The 9,279-nt window shown below is 36.4% G+C and overlaps 1 long non-coding RNA gene across 1 annotated transcript in view; it reads left to right on the top strand.

Annotated features, from left to right (window-relative positions):
• Positions 1 to 2,728: 2,728 nt before the first annotated feature.
• The window catches only part of LOC113476818, an 84,529-nt gene continuing 77,978 nt past the window's right edge, over positions 2,729 to 9,279 (top strand). The window contains exons 1-2 of the long non-coding RNA XR_003397790.1: positions 2,729 to 2,909; positions 2,968 to 2,969. This is a non-coding gene — a long non-coding RNA (uncharacterized LOC113476818). The remainder of the gene's footprint in view (positions 2,910 to 2,967; positions 2,970 to 9,279) is intronic.

Below are 9,279 nucleotides of genomic sequence, written 5' to 3' on the forward strand. Positions count from 1 at the left end.
GGCAAATAAGAAATAGCAAAGAAAAATATCATGAGCTCTTTTTGAACTGTTTGAATTCATTTACGGAAAATTATTTTAGTTGAAAAGAAAATTATTAGTACACTAATAGAGAACAGATAAAGAATATGAAAAAAAAAAACCTTCTAATAGTATTATGAAAAGTGCTGGTTAAAATCTAGCATGATTAAAATTAATCAGAATTTTAATACCATATATAGAATTAATTTGTACATATAGAAGTATAAAGTGAAACTTAATCTTGTGCCTATCTCAGGTTTGAACTATAAAATCATAAAAATACATATTATATGGTTAAAGTTCAGTGTGTATAATTCACATGTAAAAAAACAGGGTTAATAAGGTTTTTAAACCTTGTTAGCTTATTTGCCTGACACTTCAATTCTTAACTGTGTAACCTTAATGTTATTTTAGAGGAATTAAAAAGAAAATTAAAATGTTAAGAGTTGTTTCACTTCAGTGAGAAAGAGATCTTAGACACATTAGACTACTAGGACTTTTTCCAAAGTGCAAGTCTGTCTTCTCTGTTAAAATTTTGCACTTTTATTATTTTGCATATTAATTTACAACTTGATCACTTAAGTGTTTCATATATTTGGTATCTTTTTTATATTATTCAGGAATTGCTTACAATGTTTGTAATAAGGTGTACACCTTTTAAATCTTTTATTCAGTCCTGGGTTTGATTTAATATCTGCTTGGCAATTAATGTAATTAATTCAGTGAGAGAGACTGGGAGGATAGAGTTCTTTTTGAGCAGACACCTGGCATACATCAGTTGCTATGGTGATTACCCAGATGTGCAAACAAGTAGAGGAAAAAAAATAATGATTCAGTATTCCCACTGTAAAAGAAACAAATTTTCTAATTGATAAAAAGCAAAGCAGTAGGAGGCAGAGTCTGGATTTTGAAATCATGAGATAATATATAACATTATTCTACCTAAGACACGTAAGGAGGAAACAGCAGGAATTTTAGTTTATGTTGAAGGCGTGAGTAATCTTCATCACCTAGCACCGATAATGCCCTGCTGTGCCTGTGCCATTTCCTGCTCAGACTTGTAAAGGAGAAAGGTCCCCTGAGAACACATCTGAGGACAAAAACATGCAACTTGTCTCTCCTCCTCTACTCCAGATTCTCAGCCTTGGTGTTATCATGACTGAGATAGAAAAAGGAAAGTGAAAAGGGAAAGGGCAGAGTTTTACTATTTCTCCTGCTCTGCAAAGACCATGTATCACGGTTATGATTTCATGTATAACCAGATTTTTAATACATGTGTTGAACAAAAATAAACATCCCACTGCCCAATATTACATTGCAGTACTGCTTCTGTTCCTGGTTCTAAGAGGCCTGCTTCACTGCTGCTATGTTCAAATCTACAACCATCTCATGAACTGTTACATAACTTATACAAACACACAGAGAAGAAAAGGTCTTGAATATGAATGAAATGAGATCTGTGAATCTTATTGTTTATTTCACACTGCATCAGGGCCTATTCCAACAGCATATTTCTTGGGATTAATCTCGGTTTGCCACAATGAAAGGCAACATAACATTTTGCAAAGTGGGCATTAAAGCTAACTGGAACCTAATGATGTATACTCAAAATAATTGATTGCAAAATAAATTCTGTGAAGAACATGATTGTATTAAATGACATAAAAACAATAGCTCTAGAATTCTTTCTCCATAGTGATTCTGAGACAAAGAAGATGTGCATGCAAAACCAACATTAATTGTACCACAGAGAAAAGTGCAGAGCCAGATGGGTATCCCTAAGCAATGCCAAAAGCCACCAGGGAAATGAAGAAAGGGAAACTGAATGGCTATAGTTGAAAGTCTGTAGCTCCAAAACATCAAAATACCTCATTAACATTCATTCCCCTGAATTCTCTATAGCATGTTTTTTTTCTCTCTTTTTTACCCACAGTATCTGATAGATCTATCCTTGATTCTTATATTCACTTGTAATAATATAACCTGGGGAGATTCAACAAAAATGTGTCCTGCAATATTGAACAGCTATAATCTCTTATATGATACTTACTGGTAAAGTCAATTGTAATGGTTAATAAATGCTTCAGGAGAGAAGGAACTATCTATTAACTTCATGAACACATACCTTACAGACAATCTTCCGGCATTATCTCTGGTATTATCCCCATGCAACACTACAGGCTTGGGGAAGAGTGTCTGGAAAGCTGCCAGTGGAAAAGGACCTGGGGGTGTTGGTCGACAGTCAGCTGAACAGGAACCAGCAGTGTGCCCAGGTGGCCAAGAAGTCCAATAGCATCCTGGCTTGTGTCAGAAATAGCGTGGCCAGCAGGACTAGGGAAGTGATTGCCCCCCATACTCGGCACTGGTGAGGCTGCACCTCAAACACTATGTTCAATTTTGGGACCCTCATGACAAGACAAACATTGAGGTGATGGAGCGTGTCCAAAGAAGGGCAGAAACTCTGGTGAAGGGTCTCAAGCGCAAGCCTTATGAGGGGGAGATAAAGAAACTGGGGTTGTTTAGTCAGGAGAAAAGGAGGCACTGGGAAGCCTTATCACTCTCTACAACTACTTGAAAGGAGATTATACCAAGCTGGGTGTTAGTTTCTTCTCCCCCCAGGTAACAAGAGATGGGACAAGAGAAAATGGCCCCAAGTTGCACCAGGAGAGGTTTAAATTGGATATTAGGAAAAATTTCTTCACTGAAAGTGTTGTCAGGCACAGGAACAGGCTACCCAGGAAAGTGGTTGAGTCATCATCCCTGGAGGTATTTAAAAGATGTGTAGACGTGGTGCTTAGGGACAAGGTTTAGTGGTGGAATTGGCAGTGTTAGGTTCTGTTGGGCTTGATGATCTTAAAGGTCTTTTCCAACCTAAACAATTCTATGTTTCTGTGATCCTATATAAATTACACATGGACAGCAGATTTCTGATTTCCTATTCTTTGGAAGATGTGACAAACATGTTTCTCTGTCTTAAGCAGATTACACCACCCATGTGCAAACCAATAAAGTTAAACAAAATGAGAATTCAAATGCACTACATGCATCCAAGGTCTACTTTTACACAGTAGTGGGCTTTTTTTTCTTTAGATTATTAAAGAAAGGAAGGAAGAAACTAAGGAAAATAGGGAAGGAAGGAAGGAAGGAAGGAAGGAAGGAAGGAAGGAAGGAAGGAAGGAAGGTCCAGTAGACTATGTATCTAATGTACCTGTGAGAAGCCTTTTCTGAACACATTCCCTTGAAACTTCACTTTGGAAATTCCACTTCCAACAGCCAAAATGAGGGGACTTCAGGTTGAAGATGTTTCTGACCTACAGCTTCTGTTCTTTATCCAAACCTTAAATTCAAAGTTTTTCAAAGCCAGGAACTGGGGCAAACACTCAGTTGTAGTAAAGTACAAGGTAACTAACTTTGTTTTTTTAGAAGTTAGCAACATGACTGTGGATATTTGATGTTCTCTCTCCACATAGGTAAAGAATGTTAAAGGTTGTTAGAACAACTTACTTGAATGATGGAGGGAGCTGTTTATGCACAGCTCAGAAAAGCAGTAATTCAGAGTGAAAGGAATGGTTAATTTCAGGGACATTGCAGTGACATTGACATGTTATTTTATGCTTGTCACCATTGTGGCAATTGAAGAAGTGCCTTCATTTTTTTAAAAACTGTAAATGACCAATTATAGATAATGGAAGACCATAACTTTTATCTCAATCCTCAATTATTCTACGTATCAAAAGGCCACCACTGAGTGCCTATATCCTGTTAAATTTGATCTGGATCTTATCCCCTCAATGTATGTAATTGGTTTCTGTACCCATTTTAAATTACTCCTACTCTGTGAATCTTCTCTCACAAGAATAGCAATTATGCATTTGATTTTAATAACAGGTATATACCCATAAGTATCCAGGTAGTTACAAATAGTTATATAGGATTTTTAACTTCATGTATGTGGGCTGAAGAGTATTTGAAAATCATTACTGCTCAGGGACACAAGCTCCTGCATTTTCTGTCCCCAAAGGAGTATGAAACAGCCAGCAGCAAACCTAATTTCTGTGATAGGATAAAGTCCATTGGCAGCAGAGTCAGAATGCAAGTAATCTATCAAGTACACGATGAGGGCATGAATTCCCTAGTGTTGTGTTGAGACTCACTCTCAAGGGTTGTCTGCTCACAAAGAGCAAGAACTTCATGGCAGTGACTAAGGCAAAGCCAAGGGGAATTCTCCATGAATCCTCAAATCCCTGTCTCCCCTGCAGGTATTTGGAACGCTACTTAATCACAGAGCATCAGTAGCAAAATTAGCGGGCTGACTGTGGTATTTCTCTGTATATCTTTTGTCTTGTTCATTGTTATATTGGAAAATATTTAATATCTTTTGACATTAATTTTGTAAGAAAGAGCAGGAATTCTTTGGTTTAAAATTGTCATGGGCTAGTAATTTTACCTTTTAATAATGATTTATTTAGAAGTCTTTATCAATTTATCCTCTCTTTAATCGGTATACATTTACCCCTCTTTAAGGAATCATGGCATCCCTAAAGTGACTCACTGCAAGAATGAAACTTGCTTTATTGAATATAACTCTTTAGAAATGAAACTACTGATGATGGGGCAAATTCTTTACTTTGGCTAATTTTGTTCCTTCATCTACTTTATACTATTTTAGAGTACCCTTCCCCTCCCCCACTTCCAGACGCGCACATGAAGAGCCAGTAACATTCAGTGCTGACCACCAACTGGACCCTGAAAGAGAGGCAAAATTACTTTTCTAGCTCATCTCACAAACTTTACTTTGATATTTTTTGTTACAATAATGTCTTAAAATCCTTCCACCTCTCCCCTCAGTCAGCATTTTAAAAAACTATCATGCCAAAGAGTATGTGAAATACAACTAAATCAAGATTTTGCACTGAGGTGCCACACTCATAAGGCAACAGATAATGAAAGATCTGCAAGCCTGCCTTCTTTGCTGCTTTGCCTCTGCAAGCACACTTTAAAATTCCTAAATGCTCCAAGTATCAGTATACTTTCACCTAACTCTGCACTTCATATATTAATAAGAAAAAAGTCTCATTGCTTTATTCAAGAGTTTAGTTATTTAATGCTTTTGAAATATCATACAGCATTATTTGGCAGAGGGGAAAGAGGTAGAGTCAAGAAAACTCATGCAGTTACATCTTTCATACAATTTAACTCCTTTGACCACAGTTTCACAGTTGTTTATTATGCTTTTTTTCTATGTTGTTTTTTTTTTTTTTTTAATTTTAGCTCTTCAACCCTTTGAGCAGATAATATCACTGTGACACTTTTTTCAGTGGGTGGCATTTTGATTCTTTCCATTATTCCCTCCTTGAAAAAAAGAAACAACCTGACACTGTCCTTCATACAACACATCTCTAAGATAATTCGACTGCTTTCCTCAATTTTCTTTAAACTGGAAGAAAACACTAACACAAATATTATCTCTATCTAATCAACAGTATTTACAAAAACCCCACAATGCAGGTACTTTAGCAGTATTTTTCTTAGTGCTCTGGAGCTCTTGCCTATAATCTCCTTTCTGTAAAGCTTCAGTACATTGACCTCATTTTTATGCCACCAGTGACCATTTTGCTTTTAACTTCCACTTTCTTTTCTTTTTTTTTTTTAAATGAAAACCTGAATTGTGAGGCTTTTAATAATTCCATCTCAGTTTCTTTAAATAAAAACCTGTTAAAAGTGATGCATCAATGGCATGCATTAATCATGTCTAAAAGCTGTGGCCATGGCTACATGAATAAAACAAGTACGTTAAGGGCTTCACTGATGCCCCTTTTTCTTCTTCTTCCTGCAGACCAGATGATTGACTTTTTTCCCCCTTCCTTATTTTAAAGAGGTCACTTGGGGTTCAATTATCGTAAAGGCTCTGGTATTTCTTACAGCATGTACTTCAAACCATTGTTTCTTTGGCTCAACTTCAACTAAAAGGAGATATTTTTCTCTTTCATCACAGATATGAGATGTAATAGAAGATTCTTGAATTAGTGACAAAAATAAGTCAGGAGGGGGAAATAATCAGCAGTATATCACATCACTGCCCCACCATAAAGTTGTAAGTGATGGTATTTCAGTACACACTGTCAGTCCTTTCTACATTCCTGAGCTAGAATATTGTGCTACATTATTTCAGTGAGGTGAAGAAAGGTCTTTTCCTACTGATTGAAAAAGCATAGAAGTGTATCCTTGCTTTTCCTCCTATATGGAAATTAGAGTAAGTCTGTTTTGTATTATCACTCCCAACACTTCAACTCAATCATCTGCTTAATCATATGCACATGCAGGAGCAAATAAGATTTGGATAAGTTTAGCACTGTGGCAAGAAGACTGTTGCTTATATCTAATATAGAAATAATTTAAGTTTGCAAGAACCAGGAATGCAGTTTGAAAAGCATTGCAAAATGTTGACATGTAGCTTTGTTTCTCAACAGTCAAATTCAATCATAGCAGAGAGATGTGGGGTATTGTAAGAGAGTGTGTCAGCTGTTTTGTCTCAGCACTACTGTTCCACCATTACCATCCCTTGAGCCATGGGGTGGTGTAAGAGACTGTGTTGAACTATGTCAGCTGTCTGTTTTGACACTGCACCACTGCCTAAACTTGGCCTCAGCATCCTGTTTCCATGAAGAAGTACACCCTGAAGGAGACAAAAATACACCTGAAAAACCCACGGTGTCTGCCTGAAGTTGAAACAACTACATCTTCTGTAACATCTACCAAGCTGTGCTTGTGCATGTGGCTGGGTGACGAAATCGGTACAAGGAGGACGTGTGGAGGCTAAAGGTGTTGCCAGTTGACTTCTCCCCCAGTACAACCACCATGAACACATGGACATGAGCACATGGAGGAACACGGGGCAACGAATATGATAATAAGCTCCATGGAAATGGGCAGACTTATTGTGCAGACTGGGACAATAAAAGGACTGTGTACTCTTCTCCCGGTGGATTCCTCATCGCCTGCACTAAGACCGAACCAATGGGATGCTGCTGGATTCGTGGTAGTGGTAACTGATATTGCTGCATCTCTTCTGTTTGCTTGCTTAGCTGTTCTGATCTCTTCTGCTTCCCTCTATCCTATTGCTAATACCTCTTGTTACAGAAATAAAGTTTGAAAGGTTCTACAGCATTTGACCTCATTTATATCTTAATCTTGCTCTTGAGATCTTATCAAAACCTCCCCTGACATTGGATTGGGACAGATATATAGACATGTAGTGTCTTACCTCAAAACAAACAAAGCATGGGCAGAGAAGGTATTTTCCAGGCCTCTGAGTGGTATTAAGGTGAAAAAATTAACCAGAATTTCTTCATACTTGGGGATGATCATTAATTTCTTAGTGAAAGACACTAAGGTTTCAGCCATTATACTGGCTGTGGGGAAGAATAATGCTCAGAAGAGAATGACTTTCCAGCTCAGTGTTAGAGGACTTACTTGGGAAGTAAGACCTGCCAGTTTATTACTCTGCTTAACCTGATAACCAGTACAGTTGAGTATCCTGCTCATGCAACTGATGGCACAGCCTTTTATGATGAGAAATTCACAAATATGAGGTCAACATGCCTGCCAATAATTTTTATTATAGTGAATTGACATCATCTGAGAGAAAAATTTTTGCCAGTACTCTGTCCAACCAGCTCCACAGATCCTCCCTGTAGTACTGTCCACACAGTTGTTACCCTTGACAATAAATTCAGACCTGACTGGAAAGCATAAGCAAGGACAGTTCACTGAGTTGACTGAAGCAATATCATTTTACTGAAACTTTAAAATCCACTGAACTACATAAGGGTGCATAATTACTAATTGACTTGAGGGATAAAGCCAATCTTAATTTTGCTGAATATATGTGTTAATTTACTGCTTGTGTATGTCCCTTGACAGAACTGGAGACTGAAGTCTCCCACTAAGATACAAAATGCTATTAAATAGTCTTATTTGGATATTAAGCTAGATGAGCTAGCCAAAAGAAGGAAATGTGGTACACTTACATTTGCACCCATCCTTTAGGCCTACTCTGATAAAGTCTTTATCAATATAAGTGTTGAGTACTTCAAATTCTCTGTAACAGGTTTGCCAGGTGGACTCTTGCCTACTATTAACTTGAATCAGACTGTCAACAAAGCAACTTTTTGATTACAGCAAAGAGCTTGATGGAATTATAGACACCCATCAAGTTTGACAGATTTGAATTACTGACCTAGAAAGGAAAACATTCCTACTCCTTTACTGATTCCCAAAGCCATCCCATTTTTTTTTTTTTTTATTACAATTTTAATTAAATGTGATGGGAAAAGGATTTTAAGATTTGGTTCACAGAACTCCATTATGTACATTTTTGCCTTCTTAAGCATGGCTGGTTTTTAGACTTATGGTGTGGCAAAAGTTGCCTGTATCAGTCCAGAAAATTTAAAATGCAAGTATAATCTGTACCTACATCAAGACCAGTTTTCCAGTGATCTGTGAAGCTAATTAATTAATTATAATTTTATTTAACTTTGTAATATTAAATGTCATGCTCTCTTCCCTCTTATTTCTGCAAACTACTAAAAAAGCAGTTAAGCTTTTGGAAAATGCGTAAAATTTTGGCAAAGATACTTCCTTGGAAATTTTTTTGCTTATTATTTTTTAAAGTAAATATCAATGCAAGGTTTAGAAAAAGGATTGTATAGTCAAGAATGCTTAAATTGGGCAAGTTCTTAATGAACTCTAAAATGGCAAAGTGTCTTGAAAATGCACCATTAGAAGGCAAGGGCAATGAAGAATAAAAGAGTATTATTAAGAGAAACAAAATAGCAGTGGTCTTAGTTAATGTACAACCATATTAATTAATGAGAACTAAACAAATGATCAGTTTTTTCTTGAGAGTCAAACTTTAGCAGTAAGTTAAAGATTAAGAAAAAAAACATGGTTTAGTAATATTGCAATTATATGGATAATCTGTCAATTGGAATAGTTTTTCTAGTTCACCAGAGGTGTTACAAGTCACCTTACTAAGGATCTTACATCTAGGAATTTGTTATCTCCAAGTACATACAGATTCCATCATCAACGTTGCGTTTCATGTAGAAAATAATGTTACTGTTTCATAAGAAAATATTTCTAGTTTATCCAGATTCCCTGTTTCATCTCTAACTGTATTAAAAACACGTTTTCTGATTATGACCAGATAAAATATTTTTGAATATGAATATTTATTCATATATATATATATATATATAT

This window comes from Athene cunicularia (genome assembly GCF_003259725.1).
Source record: "Athene cunicularia isolate RWA chromosome 2 unlocalized genomic scaffold, athCun1 chr2_part1, whole genome shotgun sequence".
Lineage (NCBI taxonomy): Eukaryota > Metazoa > Chordata > Aves > Strigiformes > Strigidae > Athene > Athene cunicularia.